Genomic DNA, 26,767 nt, shown 5'->3' on the forward strand with positions numbered 1-26,767 from the left:
ACCAAAATTGTAACTGGAGATTTGCTCCCATTAAGTTTTGTGGAAGGAGAAGGCTTCAAAGAGCTGATCGCGTTAGTTGAGCCAGAGTACAAGCTACCATCACAGAGAACAACAACTACGAGAGTGTAAAAGATGTATGAAGAAAAGGCAGCAGAACTTACTACAATTCTGGTCTGGTAGGTCCGTGTCCGACAGACTTTATTTATTTATTTTTGTTTATGGTTCAAAAAAATGTATAATTGCGAGTACCCGAGTAATCGTTCATTAGGAAATTTGAGTAATCGATTACAAGGATTACGGTAAATTCCCATCCCTACTTACCATTAATACCATACAAATCAAACAAGCCTATAGTTTATTAGTTATTAGGCCATCTTTCTCATTTAAAAAACAGCCATATGTTGCCTCCATGGTTATTTCCAAGGCTTTCAGCAGGATGACAGCTCTGGTGATGGGCATACCTATGATGTGTTTTTTCAGTAACAACCTCACACACTCCACGGTCTCTTGGAAGCAGTCATTTCGAGGACCACAGTGGCTTGCTGGACTTGCTGACCTCAGATATTTCCCTTAGTGACACCATATCTCTTGGCTGCTTGACAGTTGTTTAATGTCTCTACTGCCACTATCTTAAAGTCAGCATCTGGACTTCACCTCAGTTGTTGAATATTTTGTCCCACTTTTAAGTCACTTTGTTCTAGACGGTCATCATGTCTTTCCATCGTTCATCCCACTGGCACTGTAGTGTTCAGTGATGGCTAGCCTCAGTCAGGAAGGGTACACTCACTGTGTAGATAAGAGGCGTAGTGCATTGTTATGAACAAATATAGGCATTCAATAGTCAAGACCTTGAATACAAGACAATCCCACTTTTTCAGATGTACTTCAAAAAGAAAAACACATCATACTTTGGTTAATACGGTAATTCGTAGGTAATAAAATTTGCCTTTTACAGTCCTGATCATCATTTGTAATGGGTCATCAAGTGCAACATCCAAACAATTCTCAACCTTGTCTTTCCTCATGAATGACCTGTTTGCAGAATGGAGATTCTTTGTAGTATTGGTTTGATAGCAGCTAATTAGCATCCACGTCAGCTTGCTTGGCTGTTAACACGTCAAGGTGCTGCATGTACATGTGGGGCTACATGAAAACATCCCATTAAGTCTGTATACGTCTGCCAGCAGCCCAGTACACCGGGTCCCCAGTGGAGCTGAGGTGCACTCCATGAGCTAATGGGCCTTTTTTGTTTACCCTATTTGGTTGGCAGGCCTTGCGTGGGTAATTCGTGGGTAATTGTCCCTGCTAATCATTTGTTGGCTGCTTGGCAAAAGAGCCTTTTTAAAGCATATGAATTCAGAATACTGCTGCCACAGGTTGAAAAAAAAGCAGGGGAGCAAAAGGACTTCATCAAAAAGCTGCCGTACTGTCTCTGATGTGTTAAATACACAATCTTGCACACTTGTAATGGTTCTTTTTTTTTCCCACACAGAAAAACACTGCTTTTTCATTTTTTACAACTTTTTCATCATCGGGAGGAGAGTAAAGCCTTATAAATATTTTTTGTTGTTATTGTTCATCACTATCTTTACTGTGTGATCCCAGAGAAATCTCCTCTGCAGATTTCCTCACTCGCTGTTACAGATGACAAACACTTTGGTTTACATCATTACAGCTAAAATGTCATGCATATTTCCCACATCCCCTCAACCCCACTCATCCTGCGCCAAAAAGTGCGAACACATCCAATTTACAGGCGTACCTCCCTTCCACGCACTAGCTCCTCTCCAAAAATACATGTATCTCTGATATCTGTACCCAAGTGTCAACCACCGAAATGAGTTTTGCACTTCTACAATAAAAAATTGTCAAAGGCTTACACATTTTTTCAAGTTGGAGTGAGTGGAGCTTTAATGTGCCTGCAAATGAGCTCACAAATCTCTTAGGCCCTAGTTCTGCATCTGTGAGATAGCAGAGAAATGGTCTCTATATGCGAATATGTCTGTGTATGTGTAATATGTACGTACAGTGCGAGTTTCCAGGATTCGGAGATGTAAAATGTGTCTAACTATCTGAAGGATGTGCTAAAAGTTGTATCCTTTGGGGGGAAGAGATTACAAGCAACAACCAGCTGCATCTTTGACCATATTTTAAAATTGATATTGCTTAATTTGACTTTTTCATCAAAGTTCTCTGACGCAGTATGCCTCTGCAGGTTTGCTTTTAACTCACTTAAACATGTGTCAAAGTGAAGGGCGGCAAGGGAAATAAAGTAATGGGCTTGGCAGTGTGCAAAGTGAAGGGGTAATGACAGAGACAGCAGCAGGAGTGCCATCCTCTACCTTTCTTCCTGAACCAGGTCTTTTTAACCACTTCACATCTCTCCTCTCCTGCCTCTCCTCAGTGCAGGAAAATGCTGCTGAGTATGAAAGAGGGCTCCATTCTTGGCCATTTTTTTTTTCACTCTCTTGTTTAATTCCCTTATTTCGGCGTTGCTCCCAATCATGGTCCCTCTTTTCCCCTCGCAAGTGACTGGAAAAGGGCTGCTCATTTCTTCAAAGCCCCATGCATATCCAACATTTTGAAATATTAATAAGGGTTCATTTTAAATAGAGGATGAGGTCGCTTTTGCTTTTCTTGCAACAGCTCTCCCAATCCTCTCTATTTGCTCTTTAGCGTGGATCAGTAAAGGGGGTATCTTCAGAGATGGGATTGGGGCCATGCCGTCGCCGATTGTTAATAATCTCCTCCGCTCGGTTGATAGCCACAGCCGTGGACATGCAGGCCTGTGCGCCAAGATGGAGGAGTAAGCTGAAAGGACTCCTGCAACTCTTCAAAAAGACAAAGAGACGCAGAGAGTACAGCTGCCCCGTTCTTTCTCGGTCCCATTATCCCCGTGCTCATCTTTTTATCTTCATCCCTATGACAGGTGGTTATGAGAGAAACAAGCGGTTCTAACAGAGCATTCAGAGAATAACCATTGCAGCAGAAAGTGGGCAATTAACATAAAAATATCCTCTTCAGCCGCACCTAGAAAAAGAGGCTCAGCAGCAAAGCTATGCCGGCTTACACGTGAAGATGAGTATGCGAGTGTGCTTGTTTACCAAAAAATGTTCATTATCTCTCTTGTTCCTGTGATGAGGACTCTTCTTCACTCTGTCCCTCATCGCCCTCCCTGCAGCCACCTTGTCTTTGTTTTGCGATTTAAAAAAAAAAAAAAAAAAGCACATCAAACGTGCAGAGAAAACTTTGAAAAGTCATGTTTTATAAAAGAAAAAGAAGCCTTAATGCAGACGAGTACAACAACCTTACCTCTTTTTACTGGAAATCATAACTTTAATAACGTAAACAGGATCAGCTCATTGCTACAGTGATGCATATAAATCATTAAAGAGCCTCCAGTCTTTTTACACTACACCAAATGTAGCATCTGTGTTTAATGGTTTGAAATGTGTGCTGTTTCTGAAGCCATCACACACAATCCTCTTCCAAAAATAAAGTGGAATAGTCCCTCATTGTTCAATAAACCCACTGAGGAACGCAGTTGTCTTCACAGTCGTCTGCTGAGATGTGTTAATTCTTTTTTTGCTTACAAGATTCTTCCATTAGCTGTGTTCCCATGTCAGAGGAGCTTTTCTGCATTATAAGCACAAATGTGGTTTTGGGAGGTTTCTTCCAAAAAAAAACTAAAAATGTTTCACTCTTTTCAGCTTCATCATTTCATAGTGTTGTCTCTAATTTACCTAAAATTCAAAGAAATAGAGAATAGAAAGTGAAAGGAAAGCAGAGCTTTAATGAGACATTCATTTATTTTATTTATTTAGTGGTGTTTTTTTTATGTAATGTCTCTGGCAACAGACTAAGTTATTGTCTCCCTTGGACACCTATCATATAACTCAGGAACATCTGATTAGAAAATATGATGAGCCACAGCAGGGAGCCACGTCATTAAAATACATTAATCATTATCAAAAGCCACATTTTTACAGGCGTATCAGGATTTTTAAACCCAGGAATAGATTTATAATTCCTGGTGAAATACACTGGAAAGATGATATGTTTAAATGTTTGATTAATGATTAAAAAAATACAATAATGTGTTAGTTGGCAACATTTTTTAAACCCTGATATGATTCAGCAGACCTGCAGGGAACTCCTGACTTTTGCTAATGTTAATAAAATAATGAAGTAATCTTATTTGTCAAGGGTTTCATGAATACATCTCACTTACATGCATATTTAGTCAGAAGTAAATCTGAATGAAAAATACAGTAAAATATGCATTGCCAAAAAAAGCTGTGTTTATCCCTTCCCTGAAATGCATGCTGGGAATGCTCCCTGTAATTTTACCCTTATAATTTAATGTCTGGGGGGGAAAAGTAACTTGTAAAGCCATCTCGGGACCCATCAGTAATCATCATCTTACCATCATCTGACAAAGAGAGGAAGTATATGCCTCCAGTAACGGATGCCATCTTTCAGTATTTCTGGTGTAGACAGCAGTTATAGAAACAACTTTCAGGACTTCCTTAGCCATGCTGTATTTACATCTGCAATGTTCAAGTAGTCATTTCTTGGTCCATTACATCCCCTCGGATAGCCCCTGTTCACCTGTTTTAAGTACCAGTATGTCTCAGTTCAACAGTAGACACAGATGCTTCCCTTTGGTTCCTTCAGAAGTATAAACCCGGAGAAGAAATTCTTTCTTTTTCAAATTATTGTGATTTACTTACAATGAGTGGTGGACAGTAACAAAATAAATGTACTTAATGTACTGTAGTACAGTATTTAAGTACATTTTTTGAGTATCTGTACTTTACTTGAGTATTATTTTTGGGGGAACTGACTGACTTTTACTCCACTACATTCATATCAATGCTCTAGTTACTCACTACTTTTGCTTTGGAGTCAGCTCATGAATTTCCTTCTCTTTTCTGAAATCTAATCCCAAGGCAGTAAACTGTGTTTGTGTAGTTCTGTTTGTCTCAGTGGTTTAGTCATACCTGTACATTGTGCATCTCCGCGGTTGAGCGTGGAGGAAACATAGAGCAAATTTCACTCAGATCATGCAGTTCATTTAGAGGTGGTAATGATGGTTATAATTCTCCACCTGAGCACCCATGGCCGTATCTTCAGCCCGTGTTAGAGGTTTTCGAAATGAAGAATGACACGTATCGTTTGAAGTGTTCTCTTTGTTTCCCACTCTGCCCAAACCTGAGAAAGCGTGCTAAGTTACTTGGCCTTTTGTTTGATTCCAGATGAACATTTCAAACTAAGTTGTCTGTGCTTGGAGTAACTTAGTTGCTGTTTTCATTCCATGGTATAGTTTTTAGAGATTTCAAGTGATGGTTTCTAGATAAACATAATGTAACAGAATGTGCTCCTATGTATTCTTGACTGCATTTATGTAATGTGAAAATACAACGTTTTGAGATTTTTTAAGAAGTACTTTGAATACTTAGTATTTTTAAAAGTAAGTACTTCAGTACTTTAACTCAAGTAATAATTTGACAGAACAACTTTCACTTGTATTGGAGTAATATTTGACCTGGAGGATCTATACTTTGACTTAAGTAATGAAGCTGTGTACTTTGTCCACCACTGCTTACAAAGTGTGTTAAGTTGGCCAAAATAACATCATGATAAAGATTCTCAAAGAATAAAAATGCAAACTTTGTCAGGTTCAGTGTAATCAAGAGGAAAAGGAAACAGCCTTTAAAAGTTTGCCAAGTGGATGTCAGATTGATCAATATCCGATGTATTCTAGGTAGTCATCAAATCCAGCTGCTGATTGGCTATTGCAACACAGGGTCAAACAGATTTGTCACTCATATTGAAATGTGTTATGTAGAACTGTTGGTTAGCTGTATATGCATGAGAATATCTGTTTATAGAGATAATCATTCTCATTAGATGACTGCTGATGGGAGCTGGGATGTCATTACACCAGTGCAAGTTTCCACCTGCTTTTGCTCTCCATATGGACTACAATTTTTGTACAAAGCCAAACCAGGACACTCAATTCTCAAAATCAAGTCACCAATGTAAAGATTCGACATTTTCATGTAGTTTCTGTAAATAGGGATTCATTTTAAGGTGATAAGCTAAGTGAATCATAACATACTGTATACAGACAGATGAAGTATGCATACATCTAAAGAACCATTCATGAACCAGATGAATAATTAAAAATAATAAACACAAAGCCGGGCTGGTGGAAACAGTTTCCAGTACAATAAAAGACACATACACCTACACACACACAGATGTTATACAGTATGCACACTGGAGCAGACAGGGCTTGTCTGCTGTCAGTTGTCATTGTCAACAGCTTTGTCAAGAAGAACAGGCAGACTATGGAGCCTGATTGACAAGCATCTTCTATGCAGCTCTTTTTATCTATTAAAGTAGAGACTTTTTTGTTATTAATGATTGGCTCTGAAGTGCTTTTCTCTCCTCTTTTGTTTGCTTAAAAGGCGTGCATCTGTAGGAGGACAAAGTTATCAAGCAAAGCCGGGAGCTATTATTTGTTGAAATTCGTTCTATGTATGGGTCCTGCTAAAGATCCATTCAGTTCTGCTCCTTTTTGTTGCAAAATTGTGGAAAAACACATTTCAAAACAAAAATCAGCAGAAGCTCAATTAGAGATGGTCTGGGGCAGAAATGGTCGATGGGACTCTGCTGGTCTATTGGCACTTTGGGCCTTAGGGGTCTACCAAATTAGTTACAGTTGAGTTGTTTGTGACTGAGAAAAGACAGTCATGACTAAAGTTAACAAGTTTTCCAAAATACTCTTAGAAAAGATTGTTATTGCCTACTACAAAAAAACATCCAGATCTCACTGGTATCCAAAACTGATAAAATGAACATTAGAGAAATTACACCTCTTATCTGCTACCATTATGGCAAAGTTTCAGTCAATTAAACACAAATCCAGAGAACATTTTTTAAGAAATGCAACAAAAAAGTAGTAGTTGTGTGCTTACAGTGCAGTCAAACACACTCACAATGTTCTGATAAGGAAGAATATTAGAAGTTTTGCACATAACAGCATTTTAAAGAAACTGGATTGCCAGGATTTGCTTGGATGATGTGATGGAGGGCTCTGACAGCTCAACCCCAACAAGGGCCAGGTGTTATTACACAGATGCTCTAACCTCAGTTACAAGTGTGCAAGTTAAATGTTGTGAATATAAAGCAGTGAGTACTGTTCCGTTTGCATTAGCTATAACTCGATATAGCATTGAAGTGTGAAAAAATATCGATACAGCAATATATTGCGATACTTTGGCAGGTAGCATCATCGCTGACCCCTCACACCCTGGACACAAATTCTTCAAACTCCACCCCTCCGGCAGGCGCTACAGATCACTGTGCGCCAAAACAACCCGCCATAAGAACAGTTTCTTCCCCCAGGCTGTCACTCTGATGAACACTAAACCATAAGTGTCATACCTGTCAGATAAATACTCTCTGTAAATAAACATGTAAATATACAATGTAACAATTCTCCAAGCAGAATTCCCATTTATCTATTCTATTATTTAACTACTATTGTTTTAATGCAAAAACTACCTCTGCACTATTATCATATTATTTTAGCCTGTACATATTAATCATGCCTATTTGTTGTTCTTTTGTATTTATAGCTGATGTTATTGTTATTATATTTTTATTTTTATTTATATGCCTTATTCTTATGCCTTGTACAAAGAGAGCACAGTTTACCAAGTCAAATTCCTTGTGTGTTCAAGCATACCTGGCCAATAAAGCTGATTCTGATTCTGATTCTGATGTCTTGATTCTTGTCAGAGCGGGGTTGCTGTTAGAAACAACAGGTAGACATACATTCTGTTAGCAGTAACAAACAAAAGGTGTCTAATGTTAGCAGACTGTTCTTAGTGCAATGAATAACTTGACAAGCAGCATGCTGGTTGATAACAGGCATTTTGACCTGTCCTTTTCAAATCTTTGTGCAAAGCTTAATAGGCTGAGAATCGTCTTGCTCTGTCTTTGTCACTCAGATCAGTACAGGTCAGAAGAAGGCTGTTTTATCAAGTGGACTGTAAAAAAAAAAGAAGAATGAGGCAAGTAGTAATTTTATGATTGCACTTATGGCACTTGACTCAGGGTTCCCTACACAAAGGGGTCAGTGCTGTCTGACAGATGTTTTCATTGAAAATAAGTAGAAACATGACAAATATGGACATGAAATTATGAGAAACCCTTTTAATGTCTGATGCAAAATGAACCTAATATTAACATACAGCTAGTTCAGGTAATGAATCTGTGTTTTTGACTTGTAAATCATGTTTTATTCTGCTAATATTACACAGATATGCACTTTTCCAGTTTTTCTTCACTTGAAAAAAACAATAAGGAAGTGGCAATATTAACACCACAGATCATCATTATGAGGTGGTTGTGATAAAGGCATTTTGGATTAGCATGGCGACAAGCTGAGATCAGTTTTATCCGAGCAGTTTGCCTCCCATTAAGCATTCATTGTGTGTTTACTAAATATGACTATGGGTATTAGCGTTATCCCCTGCTCATCACTGTCACAGCAGGTAGATGGATGATGAGAAGCGCTCATAATTGTGAATTAATTCAATCAGCTGTGGCGGACACCCTGAGCTGACTTGTGGAACAAGGCACAACAGAGACTGATGTTTTGAGACTCTTCATTATCTTCCTACTTTTTAAATGACTTTTTTTGATGCATAAATTAAAGATATGTGCCCTTCCATGTTCAACTCCTAAAGGCATTTCAGTGTCACCTTCATCTGATGTACACTTATACTCATTTCCATGCTAAAGAACATTTCAGTAAACACTCTAGCACCTGACTACTTTGGAAGACTTGGGCTCACTCTATTGTGAGTGCATTGCTCAATCTACTATTCAGTGATTTCATAGGTAACATGAAATGACAGAAGCAAGAGGGGTTAAATAATGGTTTTAACAGGAGTTGGGAGACTCAATTTTATTCCATCTACATTTACATGCTTTTAGAAGTTTTACTGCAGAAATTCACATTATCAAATGAAAAGTGTTGGACAAAGAAAGTACTGGTGCAATTATAGGTTTGCTGCTGAGTCACAGCACATTTTTGGGGACAATCTGACATTTCTTCATACTTACTTGCTTTTGCATTACTATCATTATTTTTCTTGTTTTTTCTCTCTCTTCTCACCCAGGTGTGTTGGCAATGAGTCTTTCACAAAACTGCTCCTCATCTCCTGGGCCGATGGTCTTCCTTTTTTGAGGTAAGATGAGCTGCAATAGCTCCCCCTTCTGGATTAAAACAACATCTAATGTTTTTAAACCCTGAGGGCAATCTTTGAGCAGTTTTACATGTAAAAAATGTAAGAAGTTCTAATTAAAAGGACAGTTTTACTTTAAAAAAAGATGCAACAGTAATCACATTGAGATAAATTAACCCCCACAAACCCTTAGCAGCTTCCATTCATTGGTCAAGATTAAATATGATGAAGAAAAATAGGAACCATAATCCTAATAGGAAGATGATTCTTACATTTATAGATTATTTTACACAGCTTATACTACAAGATTGTTGTCGTAAAGTTATAAGCAGATTGAAACTTGCATCTGAAATAATACAGCAGCTTCCGGTTTATGTCAAGTGCACATAGTGTGAGGATGTAAACTGTTGAACAGGAGTGTACATGGCATCCAATTCCCTGAAAACAAAGCCAGGGAACATTCAAGTGCTTATGAAGAGATCAGCATCTGTCCCTTCTCTCGGCTCGGGAGATTCAAACGACCCGCTTGACTGCTGCCAGTGGTCGTCTCCCTGCCAGTGCAGGTGGGAATAGGAGGTGTACGGGGAGCTTCATGATCACACTCAGCAGTGATCGGCTCCATTGAGCATTCCATTGAGCATCTGGCGGTCTGTCATTACGCACTGCATCTGAAGTGCTACTATTTCACATACTCTGCTGTGACTCCCACACAAGGGACAGCGGATGAGTTTTATGATTACAGAACCGCAGCCATGCATCATTTGGTTAGGCTCCCAATACTATGGAACACAATCTGCCTGCTGTTATGTGTGTGATTGTGTATGTGTGTGGGCGAGTGACTGTTTACTTGTATGCCCTTATGTGCATGTGCCTGCACAACAGCATCTGTTAGCTTGTTTTCAGGTGGCCTGGCATTTCTACCTACAAGTCTGGACTTGAATGGTGTTGTTTGGTTGCGTTTTCGTGCAAGTGTACAATTGTGATTTTCAGGAACGGAGGGATGGAGACACAGGTAGACAGAGGGACACTCTGCTATGTTCACACTATGGGCAGCAGGGGTGCGGAAATGCCATTCTTGGCAACATACATATAACATGTGTGCCTGGTGGGTGGCTTTGCAACACACCAATGACATGTGCCAGTTAGTAGCACCAGGCACCAGAGAGGAGCCATGCCAGGCTCCTTCCAACTCAATGGGGCAACATTCAGAGGGAAGAAAAAAGCCTCTAGTAGGTGGAAGTAAGATTCCTTCTCTAAATTAAAAACACAATTTATAGGATACTCAATAAAACCAGGCAAACAGAAACATAATGCAGTGTTTGATTGCTATATTAAAACATATTCTGAACAATACTTGAACCTTTTGGTGTCAAGTATTACTCATTTTTCTTCAGCTCAATACTAAATATTTATCAAAATGCAACTCAAAAGCGTTATTCCAGTGTGGCTGTCCTTGTATCAGGGTCTCTTTGTGTCTCTATTTGTGTGTGCATGTGTGTGTGTGTGTGTTTCTCAGCCTCCACTGGTGCATTGGGAGGCAAAGCAGTGTCTGGTTCTGTGCACGTACCGTGTTCTCATTACCACTAACAGCCTTGAGCCGGCCTCGTCATTAGAGGGAATCATTCTCAATCCAATCACCTATCGGTTACGCTACGCTACGGAGGCCCACAATCTGTCCTCATCTGGTGGCTGAGATTTCTTTGTAATGTCTCCATGTCTTCTGATTCGCAAAGGACAAATACTGAGACATGAAGAGGAAGGAAAGGGAATAAGAGATTGAGAGATTCACATGTGAAGTTTTGATAGCAGCTGATCTGATTTAAAGCATGGATGTCCTTTACATTTAGTCATTCTGTGAAGAGGAAACGTCCCATTATCATTTTTAATTCTGTTCAAAAACAGGCATATGAAGACCTGTATGGAACACAAGTCTTCAAATGTAAACAATAGAATTATTTTCACTGCCACATCAATATTTTATCAGAAACAGAAATACTTTATTTATCCCCGGGGTGGGGGAATTCAGTTATTACAGTATGCTCTTATAAACAGTATGTAAGAAAGTCAAAATATTAACTCATTTTTCTTTTTTTATTGAGTCTCTATTGACGGTATAGCTTAGCTAGCTCTGCCTTTTGTTATCAGGTATTATATTTGCTTGTACTTGGTATGATATTATGATATGGTGGCAGTATGTTATTTTTTTTTATTCATTTATGTATTTTATTTTAGTCTTTTTTTTTTCTCCCTTCTCTTTTCTTTCTAATGTATATCTCTATATAATCAATTTTTAATGTTTTATTTTAAATGTGTAATGTGGTTTGAAGGCAAGATGTATGATTTGATTTAATCATCTTCTGTTTGTGGAAAAACAATAAAACTCTGTTTAAAAATATATATATATTAATAGACAGAAGGAATACATTAAGATATAACTACTAATAAAATAAATAATAATAATATTAAAGTATATACAAAAGTGCAGAATAGTTAGAATTATCTATGTTAAAAGCGCTTGGAATGAAGGTGATATATACAAGGGTCATACTATGTATGATCTGTATAACAAATCAGCAGGACTACTAACAACATGTTAGGGTATCAAAGTTTTAACTTTGATGGCACATTCAATCACTCCAGCTATTTCCTTTGAGGCACTTTATTTAACCCTTTGCCCAGCTGGGGCACCGACTTATGCTGACTTCAGTAGCCTATGTGTGCACACACAAAAAATGTCCCTCTCTGTCTCTACTAATCAAATGTACTTTGACTTACACTACAACTGAACATCATAAAGATATTAGATTCCTGAGTGTTGCTTTTTTTAATCTTTGAAAGTAACAACAGAGTGGCAACTGTAAAAAATCGTAATCTTCTCTATTTAGGGGCGCTGGTGGCCTAGCGGTCTAAGCGCCCCACATAGTCCATAGTCCTCGTCACAGAGATCGCCGGTTGGACTCTCGACCACCACCATGCACTGCAGGTCTTCTCCCAGCTCTACTCCCCACATTTCCTGTCTCTCTTCAGCTGTCCTAACATAAAAGGCAAAAAGCCCCAAAAGTATAACTTTAATCTTATCTATTTAATGACTCCAAAAGATGACGTTTGTGCAAAGTCAAAAGTCTGTCTATCCATGCTATAAAATAACATGAAGCTACTTGCAGCCGGTTGCATCACAGTCCAAATAGTTGATCTCAACATAATTCCTGCCCCTGACAAGGACAACAGCCAAATCATAGATCAAGATTTTGGGGTTGCTCATCACTTTGAAGGGGGGCCAAGGCCACCCCTCTGCTTATGCTCCTGGTCTACACAATACAAGCCCTATATCAACAGTGACATTACGCTGAAGGTAGTAAAACAGGGCGAGTGGCTGCACTCACTTGTTTTTGTCCTCATGGAAACTAACTTGTCTCTTTGCTTTCCTGCTGGTTTGTCGCTGGTTATCAGATAATCCTAAAAATAAGGCAGAAGTTTTCCAGAATTATCATTCCAGTGTCTCCCCATTCCCTTACAGATCTGGAAACTCCAGCAAGAAAAGAACCCCGCAGTGTGCAAAGTTTAAATGTGTTCTTCCCATCTCCTTTCATCTCTCTCCAAAAACAAACCTTCCTTCCAAATAAGTGCAATCCAGAACAGTTTTCTGGATGACATGCTTAAGATTATCTAAAACTTCCACACTTTTGCAGTTTGCAGTCCAAAAATACAACTTTTTGAATGTTCCTCACTGAAAATGAGCCAAAGCCAATGACCCTGATGTTGAATTTACAATTAATGGCTTAATTTTATTTTAGTAAACGTTGAAAGAACCACACAGGGGTTAAGGTCAAACTACTTATGCCTTAGCATTAGTTCATACAGCTTTTCTGGGGTATTGGTAGGTCAAGAAGTTACACAGTTTTGGGCATTTGAAAGACAGTAAAATGCTATTTTTTTTGTTTATTTTTTATAGTAATTTCTTACAATAAACTATGTATACAAAAGGATATACATGTCTCAATTAAGTAACCTACAAGGCTATACCTGGACGTCAGGTAGCTGAATGAAAGTGTTGAGGTGTCATGAAGGTCCCTTCTGGAACTTTCTTGTGAACAAACAAAAGTTTTGTCTACTTTTATTTTAAGAGAAGTTTTATTGTGCATTCTTCAGGAGTACAAAACATATGCTCTTCAATAGAATTTCCCATGCTGATTTTTGCATTTTATTTTAAATCTGCTTTGTGCAGTGCTGTTACTTAACAAGTGTGTTAAAGACATAACCATCACTCGAAAACCACCTGTAGATCAGCTGAATCTGCTTCTATACACCCTGTTAATTAATCCTTGACAGTGCTGTACTAACTCTAAAATGTACATGGCTTTGGACCATCTCCAAGAATATGACTACAATGGTCAAAAACTGTACCCTTGAAAAACAGTACATCACATGGCTGCTGATAACCGGTTCCAGAAGAATTGTATCTGAAAGTTTTGAGGTCATAATAGGGTCAGCGTATACCAAGCAAAATAAGCCCTGAGTGTTGTGTGTAAATAAACAAGTAACTATAAAGCATTTTTAAGACAGCTTGCAATGTCAGCATTGTCAGAATGTCCTTGTTGAATGATCTTTAACTTGTGTAAATTGAGGACCAGACAAGACATCTCATCACACAAATGACCTGTGCAAAATGGCTGCATACACAATATCAGACCTGTTGCTAATTACTTCTGAATTTAGTATCACACAATTAAAACAGGATTCATGAATCAAGTTTTTTTTTGTATATAGACATATTATGGTTGCACTTGCATAGTTTCATGTCAGAGAAGGCTGTTGGCCTTTGAGGAGCTCTGCACTCAGAGTGCCCTCCAAGTCTCATTATGTGCATTATTTAATGGGATTCAGTGGCTTGAAAGGATGTTGTAGATGATATATTGAAACAGTATGTTACAGCTGCCTTGAACAGGGAAAAAAATGTATGGGGTGATAAGTTAATTTGGCAATAACATTCTACAAACAAAGTAAATACTTTACATCATCATGGATGGCATTAACCTCTGAAACAACAGATTGAGCGCAGTCAGTTGTGTATCCTTGCATCTGATTAATAATGAACTTTTTCAAACAGCTTTACTGTTTAATGTTGCCCTTTCTCTCTCTTTTCTATCCTTTATTTTGAATCATTTTTCTCATTCTTTCCCTTCTCTTCCTGCAGTCCCTCCCCTGCATGTCTCTCTCCTTGAGTCTTGCTGGTGGTGGCTGTGCAGGTAGGGAATATGAATTACCTGGCAGGCAGGCAGGCGGTGTTCTGCTTGGGAGACTGCTGTCAGCATGCCGAGGATGGATGAGGAGAGACAGGAGAGAGATGAGACTGACAGCTCCAGCCAACCTTCATCCATCCATCCATCCACCCCTCCTTACCTCTGCCTCACCCTCCCTCTGTGCCTCCCCTAAAATCTTCTGGCTTTTTTTTCCCTGAGAGCAGGTAAAAAGAGATCTATGCCACCACTGTTCAGGCTAAAAATAGAATAGACAGGCTTTCTTGTCACATGGGTAAACATATTGTAACCATAACTACCTGCACTAAAGGCAAGCAGCTCAATGAAGGTTATCTGAGGATTTCAAAATCTAGTCTTCATAGGCATTGATTTATTTATTTTTGGATTAACAGAGGCCATGCTCAAGGCCCAGTTCCTAACTTGTGCTTTAACTATAAGTAAAAACTATATAATTAGTTTTGCTTTGTTGCTGAAACTAATACCAGTTCTTTGCACACTTTGGACTCTGCCCTGTAGTTGATTTCCTCAATGCCTGAACGGGAAAAGGATTTTAAAGAAATATTTTACTCTAGTTTTACTGGTAAGGAACTAAATGATGTCCCAAATGTTTTCCAATATTATTGGTGGATTCAAAATATAAGACTTGAGTCTGAAACACCATTACACAAGCCGACATGTACATCGAATCTGTGAGAGTCTCAGAAGGGCTCAGGGCACGCGCTGTTTCCATCCTAAATCTCGCCAGAGGGCAAGACAGATTTTAAGGGCACTGATGGGGAAAACAGATACTTTCACAAAATCCAAGACATGAGGTGGACACTCCATGTAATATGTGTTGTCATTTTGAGAAAGTGACCAATATCCAGAAAAAAAAACATTTATCTAATTCTTGAATCACAACGTCGATCAGTGTTGCAGCAGCCTACTCGGGAAAAGTTACTTTTTGAAGGTCTTATCTCAGCATTGAACACAATTTTCGAGTTTAGCTAAGTATAATAATTATAATTATTTAAACTCTGCCTTGTCTCGGTTTCATACAAACTGGACTCTGGATCTTAAATCAAGACCACCACTGATTTCTCCGTGCACATTATTATTGTGATCAGAAGGAAAACGTCCCTCGTTAACAACCCATTCATTTTTTGAAAGTGGGAGGGAGGTTAAAAACCTCCTTAGCCAAGCACATCAGAGGTCAAACACAATGCAGTACCTTGAACTGTCCTCAGACTGAAATTAAGGTATTATTAACTCTAGCTGCTACCACATAAAGGCCATCCTGCTCTTCCACTCAAAGCAGCTGTTCTTAGTGAATCCACCTTTTAAGCAAGTTGGCAATCAATGTTGAAATCTGTGTGAATATCAACAGGATACAAGCTAGTTGAATAGCTAAATAAGTGGATGTAATGATACATCATGACGTGTTCAAGGTCAGTGAATTGATTATTAGGTGAAGGAAAACTAAGATGTGGATGAAACTGAATGCTGCAGTGCTTGCTCAATGGGGGGAAACTGACTGCAGGCCAGTCCACACCGTGGAAGACTCTGGTCTAAGAGACTTCCCAAAGTTGGCGTGTTGTGACCACTCATTTGCCTTGCCATCACAGGGCAAATAGTTTAGCACATACAGGACAAGTATGAAACAGAGCAAGCAACTAAACTGAAAAGTGCAAATGCTGCTGTGTTAACCAGGGATCGCTGGACATCAGAGAATAATCACAAACAACACAATCCAGAAACATGTGCCCAGCACTTCTGAAGTCTATTCATGTGTTTCCCAAATGAAGGCACCGAATGAATTGCTTTACATTGTAATTATAGAGTTAACATGTGATTAAAAATGCAGTAAATCAGGATTAACTATTAAAGTTCAGTAATCAATCACAATTGAAGGTAAAGTTTCACAGCCCTATAAGTATGAGAACTTCATTTAAAAAAGAGAAAACTTGTTCATTCACACTCATGTTGATTATTCACTTAAACATATGGTCTTGTTCTTGACTTAGTCCTGATCCCTTACTGTCTCGGTCTCATCTTGGTCCCTCTACACTCTGATCTCAGTCATGACTTGGTCTCGGTTGGTGTGGTCTTTACTACAACATCAGTTATGATCCTATGATGATGTTGTTGACCTCATAAATTCTTCCAATCCTTGTTTAATGATCCACAATTTTACACATCGAGATACAGGTTCATTTTCTGCTGCTTTTTTCCCCCTCTACATCTGAGATGGCTTACAGTGAGTGTTAGCCATGTCATTGGTCTATAAGTGAGGATTAAGTCTTTAAATGACAATAAATTGCACTCTTAGTTGCTCCTCTTCACCATTTCAGTTCAAAGTATGAGTCAATATGTTGAGATGGTGATATAAACAAACATTCAGGTACAGGAAGTCAACAGTGGAAACAAACTACAGTTTATTCAGGAGGATCATTGACCACATAGTTGAAGTGTTATGCTACAGTTGGCATCTCTTTATCATTGATGTTTGCTCCTTTTACAAAGGCTGTTTTCATTCTGTACAGAATAAATGCAAAGGATCAAAAGTTGTATCTTCAAGCTAGTCAAAATTGAAAAAAAACATTTCAGGTATAGAAACTCAAGGAAATACTTTTAATCCATTTCAGTGTCTTAAGTTGGAAAATTCTCTCTTGCGTGCTCTCCTCTCTTCTTTGCCTAATTTTTCCTTTGCTTTGTTCCTTTTTTATTTGTCCCTCTTCCTGTTCTGTCTCTCTCTCTGTCCTCACTGTGACTCTGGTGGCGATAAGCTGAGGCAGAGGTATCAGGCGGAGCACCCATGCAGGGATCCATTAGGCAAAAACCAATTTCACACAGAGCCAATTTCATAAATATGGAGTATGGGCCCACCTTTAGCTGTGCTTGACTAGCTTTTAGAGGGATACACAAAACCATAAACAACGAGCCTGTGCCTGAGCACTCCTTTTAAATGATAGTTGGAGTGTGTGGCATGGACCTAAGCGCGTTAAGCTTTAATTCTAACAATTTAATGAAAAACACAATGAATGACTATTTATTCAAAATCCAAACAACCAAAAGGAGGGCTTGGGGTTAGTCAGAGAAATATGTAGACCAGCATGCAGTACATTGAGTGTGTAGTTGGTGTACAATTTGCAAAAGTGTTTAAAAAATATCCACATGCAACATTTTTACCACCTTCTGAGTCATGCTTGCTTTGATTTCAGAGCAGCAGTTGGTAAAACTGGTTAATATTTGGAAAAAGGTCAAAACCATGAAAATCATTGTTTCAAATCTGCTCTGCTCAGACATCTGTTAGTCATTATCACACCAAACTATGACTTTCTTTTAACAGAATATGGGCAAGGATCACTATGACCTTTTCTAAAACAGTATTTATAAAGACAGAACTGAGAAAAGCCTTATTTAACAGTTATTTAACAAAACAAGAGGAAGGATTCTTATTTTTCACTAGGACTAAATTGGGTTGCCACCTCAACAACTGAGTTACACTTTTCCTTCTATTGTCTCTTACACAGACAAGTCTTCAACTTGTGAAGCACTGTGTTACTTGTATTGAAAAGTGCTATTCAAATAAAAGTATTATTATTATTATTCAACATCCACAGCCCACAAAGCAATCCTCCAAGCAGGATAAAAATACAGCCTTTGGTCCAGCCAATTCAGAACTATCCATTTCTCCATTCTTTTGTTGATTGGCTAAAAGGATTTTGGGCATTTGTCATGTTCGTAGGTCCATGTTTGCCTCAGCTTCAAGATGTGGAACAAAAGGTCTTTCATTTTTCTTATACAGTAAATAAATGTATGCATTCCAGAAAACATTAAACTCATGTCATCGCTTTACGAAACCTTGACCTTGACCTCAGATGTGACAAGAGATATCTGTCCTGTGATGAAGTTTTAGATTGTTGACTTTTTTCAGCACCTCTTCATCCACCCCTGGGCTTCTCTTGCTAGAACAGCTTCACCTAATTGTTTTATGTGGTCTTTTCTTGTAAATTATTTTCCAGACTTCAAAGCGTCTTATTTCTTAATGGTTCATTTTGAAATACAGCCAGGTTTTATACACATATCCAAACTTATTTTATAGGCTTTAGATGGGCTCTTCGAATCGGGACTATTTGAGGAAAAAAGTTCAAGTTTGTATTTATTTTTCTAATTTGAATGATCTCTGTTGTGGAATTTCCTATTCCTTTGGATTATGTATTTGCTAGTGGTAATACTTTAGTTTCTAAATAGCATAAGTTGTATCACTCAAAGTCTATCATAGCAACAGTAGCTTCTGTGTTCAGGAAAAATGTTCCAAGCTCTCAGTTGTGACATTTTCCTTAAGTGTATCTAGTTCTGGCAGAACTCTAAGGTCAGATGCTTGATTATTGTGTATACAAGCAGGTGTTTGGAGTTATATCAGGTCACCATGGTATTAGTTTGGTCACAAAATGAATTGTGAAAGACAGGAGGTTGTCTAGGACAGATACTGGTACAAAAAGGATAGTATTGTGGGGTGGTTCCTGATCAGTAGAAATACTTAGTTTACGTGTGTGCACCACCTCTACATATTTTTTTGAAGTTATATTTTTGGGCATTTTTGCCTTTATCATATAGGACTGCTGAAGAGAGACAGGAAATGTGGGGAGTAGAGCGTGGGGGAGGACATGCAGTAATGGTCGAGGCTGGAATTGAATCTGTGACCTCTGTGACGAGGGCTATAGCCTCCATACATGGGGCGCACGCTTAGACCGTTAGGCCAACGGCGCCCCACACCTCTACATTTCGGACTTGTGAGACAGTTTGTATTTCTTATGTGATATAGAGTGATGGACTGAGATTAAAACTTTTACAAAGAACAAGCAGAGCTCTTTAACCTAAAAGCAAGCCCACAACAGTAATCATTAATGCTGCAATCACTGATGTATGCTGCTTCTGAATTAACACACCATGCGACTCATAAAGCTGCAAAACAATTTACTCCACTAAAGTCATATGAAGCACAAATGCAACAACTCCCCATCTTGACATGGTAAATAAAAACTGAGAGCTGCACCAGAATAAGATAAATGCATTGCACAGCTACAGTTCAATAACTTCTCTAAAAATATGAACACGGCATTGCATAGCCACAGTTCATATTAAAAACACATTATCAATTTTAAAAAAGAGCTCCACAAAGCAAATTTGCATAGTGCAGTAATTTCACCAGATTTTACAGAGAGCACAGCGAGGAAGAATAACCTCACCAGAACATGAGTAAAGCACTGCACACACAGTGCATGATATAATAACTCCACCTGTAATTGATAGGAGCTCTGCACAGAGCCAGTGTGACTGTTACAATACATCCACAAGGGTATGAAAGGAGCACTGCACAGCCACAGTGAAAACAAAGGGTCTTCCCTTTATGAAGTTCAAAAGCTGCAATATAGTTTGTGTGTCTTTGCAACATTGTAAATCACCAAAGCCCAGGATGAGTATGGTCTCTTTCTTTCATTCTCATTCGCAAGTAGTCCCCCAAATTGCAATTTCATATTCATTGCCTGAGATGATGCTTAATAAAGTTCGATGTGGAGAACCTCAGCTTCACCAACAGGAGACGTGGAGTGCTCTGGACACAGCCACTGTTCAATAACCTCACCAGAATATGAAAAAAAAAAAATGCACAGCCACTGGGTATTTTACAATAACTTCACCAGAATATGAAAAGAGCACTGCACAGCCACAGTGCATGATCAAAAACTTCACCAAGATGTGAAAGAATAGTGCACATAGCTGCTGTGTAGTGTACAATAAACTCAAGAGGATGCATACAAGAGCGCTGCCAAGCCAAAGCACACATTACCAAACATCACCAGAACATGAAATAAGCACTGATCACAGTCACAGTGCACATTTATAACTTTATCGGCATAGAAGACAGCACTGCAGAATTAACATGATATGAAAGTGTCTTACCTTTTTGTGGTTTCAAAGAGTTAGCATAGTTTTCTCCATCATCATGAGGGCCTTTATTTGGTCTGATGATGCATCAGCAATTAACTTGATATACAGCACATACAAGTTGCACTGCACATGAATGTAACCGACTCCACCAGAAGAAAGCACATCAAAAAAAGAGCACTGCACAGCCACAGTGCACATTACATGACTCCAATATGAAAAAAAACTCTGCATACAGCTTCAGTAAATTCAACAGTAACATCACTAAAATGTAAAGGAAGCTCAGCCATGGTAATTTTACTCTACCAGAATATGAAAGACCACTGTGCACAGCTACAGAGCAGGACTCAGTTACTTCACCAGAAGAGCACTGCAAAGCCAGTCTACTATAATTCAACAGCACACAAAATAGTGCTACCAAACAGCTACAGTGCATATTTGAAATACCTTTCAAATAAGAACAGAGTGCTGCAAAAGCCACAGTGCATACTCCAAAACATTATCACAATATTAATATAACACTGCCAAGCTTCAGCCGTATCACACCTTCACCAGAAAACTTAATAACTGCATTAGCACACAGTGTATATTATAGTTACTTCATCAGAAGAGCACTGCACAGCCAGGGTATATTACAACAACTCCTCAGTGTACAAAATAAACATTGCACCTGCCAGAGTGCATATTTACAGAACTTCATCATAGTTTTAAAGGAGTACCACAGTGCATACTACAACAACTTCACCAGGATATGATAAGCTTACTGTATTAGCACACAGTGTATGTAACAATTTTCCCAGATTATGAAAAGACACAGCACAGCCACAGTGCATTATGGTCAATTCATCATACTATTAAAAAGACCCATGTAGTTAATTATAGTGTGTCTTACTTTTGTGAGGTTAACAAGCTGCAAATGCAAATGGGTTTGCTTTTAAATTAGTCAATCACATCATCAGCATCCAGAAACAGTTACATCTTTTATCTCTGCATACAAACCAATAAAGTGTTTCTGAATATTCCTCTGTGTCTGATATAAGGACTGTTGCCTCATAGTGAGTTTGCATGATTAAAACACAGTACACACAGCCAAAGTACACCTTAAAATAACTTAACCATATGAAAAGAACCCTGCACACAGCCACAATGCACAATATAATAAATTAATGAAAAAAGAGGAAGAAAAGTATTGTATGCAGGCACAGAGTATAGAACTACAACTCACAACAACATGAAGTGCACTGCACACAGCTACAGCGAATATCACACACTTGTATATGAAAGCGTACTGCACAGCCACAGTGTATATTAACGTGAATTCATCAGAACAAAAAAACACTGCACACAGACAAGTGTGGAATGTATGCATAAAAAAAAAAGATAAAATAAAATCAGCATTTAAAATGCACAGCACACAGCCAGAGAGAATATATGACAACTTTGCCAAAATACGATGAGAGCACTGCACACAGCCAGATTGCATAATAAGAAAAATGGGTCCCTACCTTTATGTAGTTATAGGCTGGAAAGAAGTTTACTTTTCTCTGCTACCGTCAATCACCTTGTCACCATCTGGATGCAGGAGTCTCTCTTTTTATTGTCATCAGTGTAAAGGGCCTCCAAATTGTCCCAGTGAACTTTGCTGATGAGGTGTTGCTTGATCAACTTAATGTGGAGAAACTTTGTTCACATGCCACTTGTGTGCAGGAGAGTCAACAAACATTTCAAGGTAATGCTTGTTGTGTGAGTGAGCAAGCTCAACTGCTGCAGGATTTGAGAACAGCAAAGTTCACAGTACTTGAAAGTTGCACCTTTTGCTCAGAAGATTTATTTCTTCATGATGAATCCCCATTTGACTGACATTTTGATCCGGATGTTCATCAACGAATTTGGAGGGCTTTGGAGAACGAAATGGGGACAGAACAGTCGGTCCAATAACTTGGTTCAAGCTGTGATTCACAGTGTATTGGCATTGACGCACATCCAAAAGATCCTTGGAAACTCGCTCAAAAAGGGTGTCCCCAGCTACCAGACATCTGGGGACCATGGATCAGACATCACTTTCAGTACTTCCCAAACACTGAAGCAATCTTACCGCAGCTGGTTTTAACCTGAAATTAACTTACCAGTGCGTCCCCCACCCCTATCCCAGAATCCGATTTGGTACAGTCCTTAATTAGAACACCTGGTGGGAGAAGGGGCATTCAAGGGCATGTGTTAATTAGAGCACTCTCCTTAACCAGGAAGTTGAATGCAGAAAGGAAAATGCGAAGAAATATAATCAAATAAAAAACAAATGGTGAAAATAAATATTTATTTTATAATGTAGGAAATTAAGCACATTTATGAATCAACCAAATATGAAAATTAGAATATCTAATTAAATGAAATAAAGAAGTTTCCACCTTACTTGCGAGAAAGTGAGTGACCATCTGTGTAACCTGCGTAATATTTGTTTTCCACTCTGAGGGGTATCATGGTAGAATGTGTGTTTGATTATTCATTTGAATATATCTCAAATACCTTTAATTTTAATTATTCACCTTGACTATGATTAGCTGTGATGACCAGTTCTCAGCAGTCCTTTGAGCAATTGACCTCTTTCCAAATGGCCAGGCCTCCACTGTGCATATGGTCACATCATGTTGTCAGTAGACCTATATTTAGATATGGAAATATTTATAGTATTATATAAGTCATTGTTTTGTCAGTAGTTGGTCCATGGTTGTCCCACAGAATTTGGTAACTTTTTTGTTAACACACAAATCCAAGCAGATAAGCAGTTACACATGGAATAAGTCACACAAACAAATACTCATGCACACAATTCCACCAGCAGGCACACACCGGACCTTTTTGTAGCTCTGTCTTTCTTTCTCTTTCTCTCAATTGAATTCATTTTAATTTTTCTTCATTTTTCTGTCTCTGTTTGGCCTCTAATATTTATTTCCAGTTTGCCCTTATTGCCATTCACCTTGAGCCTAGCATTGTCTGATGTTTCTACCAAATAGAAGGTCTTCTTTCCTTGTACTGTTGCTCAATACTCTCTCATGATAGGATATCTTTTGTTCTTTGTAAATAACATTATAGAGCATACAGTCTAGAACTGCTTTATCAGTAAAGTATCATGAGAACTGTCGTTGGTGTGTCATGTGACTGACACTGATCTTACTTTGCTTTATTTCCAGGTTAACTACTTGGTCCTCTTCACTGACAGTAGAGCACTTTGATTTTTAATTTTTTTGCCGTTTACCCTCTCTCAAAAGGACAAGGCTCATTTAAATATTGTAGCTCAGTGGATCAGGTGGCTGTCTCAAGTAGTTCTGATTATCAAAAAAGTCAGAAGATACAGGTTTTGAGGGGTGATGAGGTCAACAAAGGAGAGCTCAAAGGGTAAAACTGGGTCTCACTATCTTTTCTTTTCAACACACTCTTGGATGAAGGGGGCAAGGGGGTGAGTTTTCAGGGATTAATAGAGCTAGTAAAAAAAAAAAAAAAAAAGATGATGGACACTTAACTGGACAATTCAGAGTTTGGCAACCAGTCACCTCAGCCCTCACCCCATGCAAAATTTTACATTTTATCCTGACGCAGACCCTGACCTGTGGCCTCTCTGTGAAAGGGCTTCCATAGATGATAATGTAATATTTGTCACTTGGCTAAAACTTTCATATAAAGTTTGCATTATGAGTCCTTTCAGCATTTTACCATTCAGAGTTCTGACTTTTAGTGAAGTATTTAAAGCGTGTCGAAGTACTAATTTTACTTTATGAGATTCTCTGAAAACAAACAGTGCAAGAGGTTTTTTTTGCACTTAATACACACACAACCCAAGATAAACAAATACACCCTGGAGTCACTTCCACAGACCCATTTTCTCTGAAATGAACTTGTGAGATTGCAGGGATTCAAAATATCTAAGAATTTAGCAACGCAGGGATACAGAAGCTGAACGCCTCTTGTGCCTCAGAGATGCTGCAACATCAAGGTAAGTTGAAACAACTGAGGAAATATTGTGTTTGAAGCCTGCCGCCTCTCAGACTGACCTCCCTGGTTTTGCATTCCTCCTTCCAACCAAAACTGCAGCATCTTTATTAGCCTGACCCTTTAGTCATGTTTCTCCTTATTTTTATTAAAGTTTCTGAGAGGATACTTTCCAACAAACTGGTCTGTATTCAGGAAGTGGGTTGGCGTTCACTTGAATAAACTCAGCTCATATCCGAAGGTCTCTGTGCTCAATACCAGAAAAATTGCTCATTTTCTTTCTGCTCTGGAACTCATGACAAAATCTTTCAACCTTTTAAATGGTTTGTAAAATTGAAATCTATGCAGAAGAGCAGCATTTCAGAGGCTTGTCATCATTTGGTTTCTGGTTGTTCTTGGTGGGGAACTCAAACATGACCTTACAACAGTAAAGAAAGCGCTTCATTTACGTCCTGATGAGGCTCTCATTGTTTTAGCTGCATTGGAGGAAAGATTCGAATTTTGCACTGCATGCACTGATGGACTCGGGTTGTGCCCAAAAAGCTCAAGTGTCCTCTCGGATGCCTCTGTGGTACACACAACATGGAGTGAATTATATGTTTTCAAAAAGTGCAAGAGAATAAAACATGTCCTTTAAGATGGCCTTCCTGTGGAAAAGAACATGAACATTATCCATAAAGTCTGCCCTACATGCTAGAAAAAAAGGTTGGCCCATAGGGCTGGCTAAATAGTCTATAGTTTTATTTTACATAACCAAAGTAGTTATTCTCTCAAACCATTTTTACTTTAAACGCAATTGAAACTGTTGCATCAGTGTCATGGCTTTACCCATGCTAATGCCTTTTTTTCACCCATGCAGATAGCATTGCCTGAATACACTGCTAAATGCATGTGTAGCAGTTAGCTGAAGGCGTATAGCTAATTACCCATAGGGCAGGTAATCAATACTGTTTACTATGCTACACAGATCAGAGTTTACTACCAGCAGGTTGTTTCTCTAAACCACAGACTGCTTTTAGCAGTTGTGGCTCATGATTTAGAGGCAATCATCCAGCAATCAGAAGATTGGCAGTTTAGTCCAGCAGTCTGCATGTCAATGTGTTCATGGGCATGATGCTGAAACCCAATGTGCCCCAAAAAAGTCTTCCAAGTGTGATTGTGAATCACTTCAAGTATGAATTTGTTTGTAGGGAGCATGTAGCACTTTCAGTGGTAGGAACACTGAAAATTTGTGTGAAAAGTAAACTCAGCCTCTGGGTCTAAAGAGTAATAACAGTGCAGCAGTGCCTAAAACCTGCACGTTCTGTACGTACCAACAGATGGTGACTCCATCAGTTGGCAAAAAAAATGAAGATTGTATTCAAGTAAATGAGAAAAAGGCACTTCTTTTTCTAGCTTCATTTACAGTTTTCAAATGACCATAAATTATATATTTAAAAAGATGCAACAGACAAGTCACAGTTCTACCATTATGGGATACAGTTTAAATATCAAAGACCATGCTCAGATTTTTTCCTTTATTTTTTCATACATGTCATATTACAATGATTATGTTTTATAATATGACATATGAAGATGTTGGTGTCCTGGGACATGTTTTCCGCCTTGTCTGAACAGCTCGTTTTGAGAACTTCACAAGACTTGGCCTGAACCTGATGTCAGGCTCTGGAGTCCTGTCGGGATAAAGTTAAAGAATAAGCCAACCTGGCAGTTCTGATTTCGGGAAGCTGGATATCCTTTTTATACTGCTCTGCTTTTTCCTCCGCTCTAAACTTGGTTGATTTAGTATGATTCATCAAATTGACTGACTGAATGGAAGTTACTATGTTCAGTAACCGGGAAAGGAAATCTGCAATTAAAGCAACATGTCAGTGTCTTAAGTGTTGTTCCTGTAAATTTTAGTACTAATCTAAGGGATTATGAATAGTTAACCTGTTTCATGTAAACTTTTCGTTAGGATTTAACCATTCACTGGAAAACAAAAAAAGCAACACCACTGCCTGAGATTTAGAGGTCAAACTGCATCATTTTAACTTATTCCAAAGAGAGACTCACACAAGCCTGAGATCATTTTAGTAACAAATGAAATCATTGCAACTGTGCAATTAGCACAGCACTAGACACTTTAAATACCCATACTCAGTATGTTGCACTGAACATTACATACTAATAACCAGGAGAAATAGTAATTTGAAAGTAATTGCTAACTGTAGTTACTCTGTGGTGAGCATTTACTTATTCTCTTTCCTAGTTATCTGATGGGATTTTCATCAAGGGTCCAAAGACGCCCTCATACCCCTTTAATGTTCACTTTTCTGGCTTGTTTTAGTT

At 38.5% G+C, this 26,767-nt stretch overlaps 1 long non-coding RNA gene across 1 annotated transcript; it reads right to left on the reverse strand.

Annotated features, from left to right (window-relative positions):
- Positions 1-232: 232 nt before the first annotated feature.
- Positions 233-22,582, reverse strand: LOC117820392. The gene is made up of 3 exons (XR_004632734.1): positions 21,958-22,582; positions 7,760-7,822; positions 233-786 (listed from the first exon to the last, which is right to left on the reverse strand). It is a non-coding gene; the product is annotated as an uncharacterized LOC117820392 (long non-coding RNA).
- Positions 22,583-26,767: the final 4,185 nt, after the last annotated feature.

This window comes from Notolabrus celidotus, chromosome 10, assembly GCF_009762535.1.
Source record: "Notolabrus celidotus isolate fNotCel1 chromosome 10, fNotCel1.pri, whole genome shotgun sequence".
In the NCBI taxonomy this organism is placed as follows: domain Eukaryota; kingdom Metazoa; phylum Chordata; class Actinopteri; order Labriformes; family Labridae; genus Notolabrus; species Notolabrus celidotus.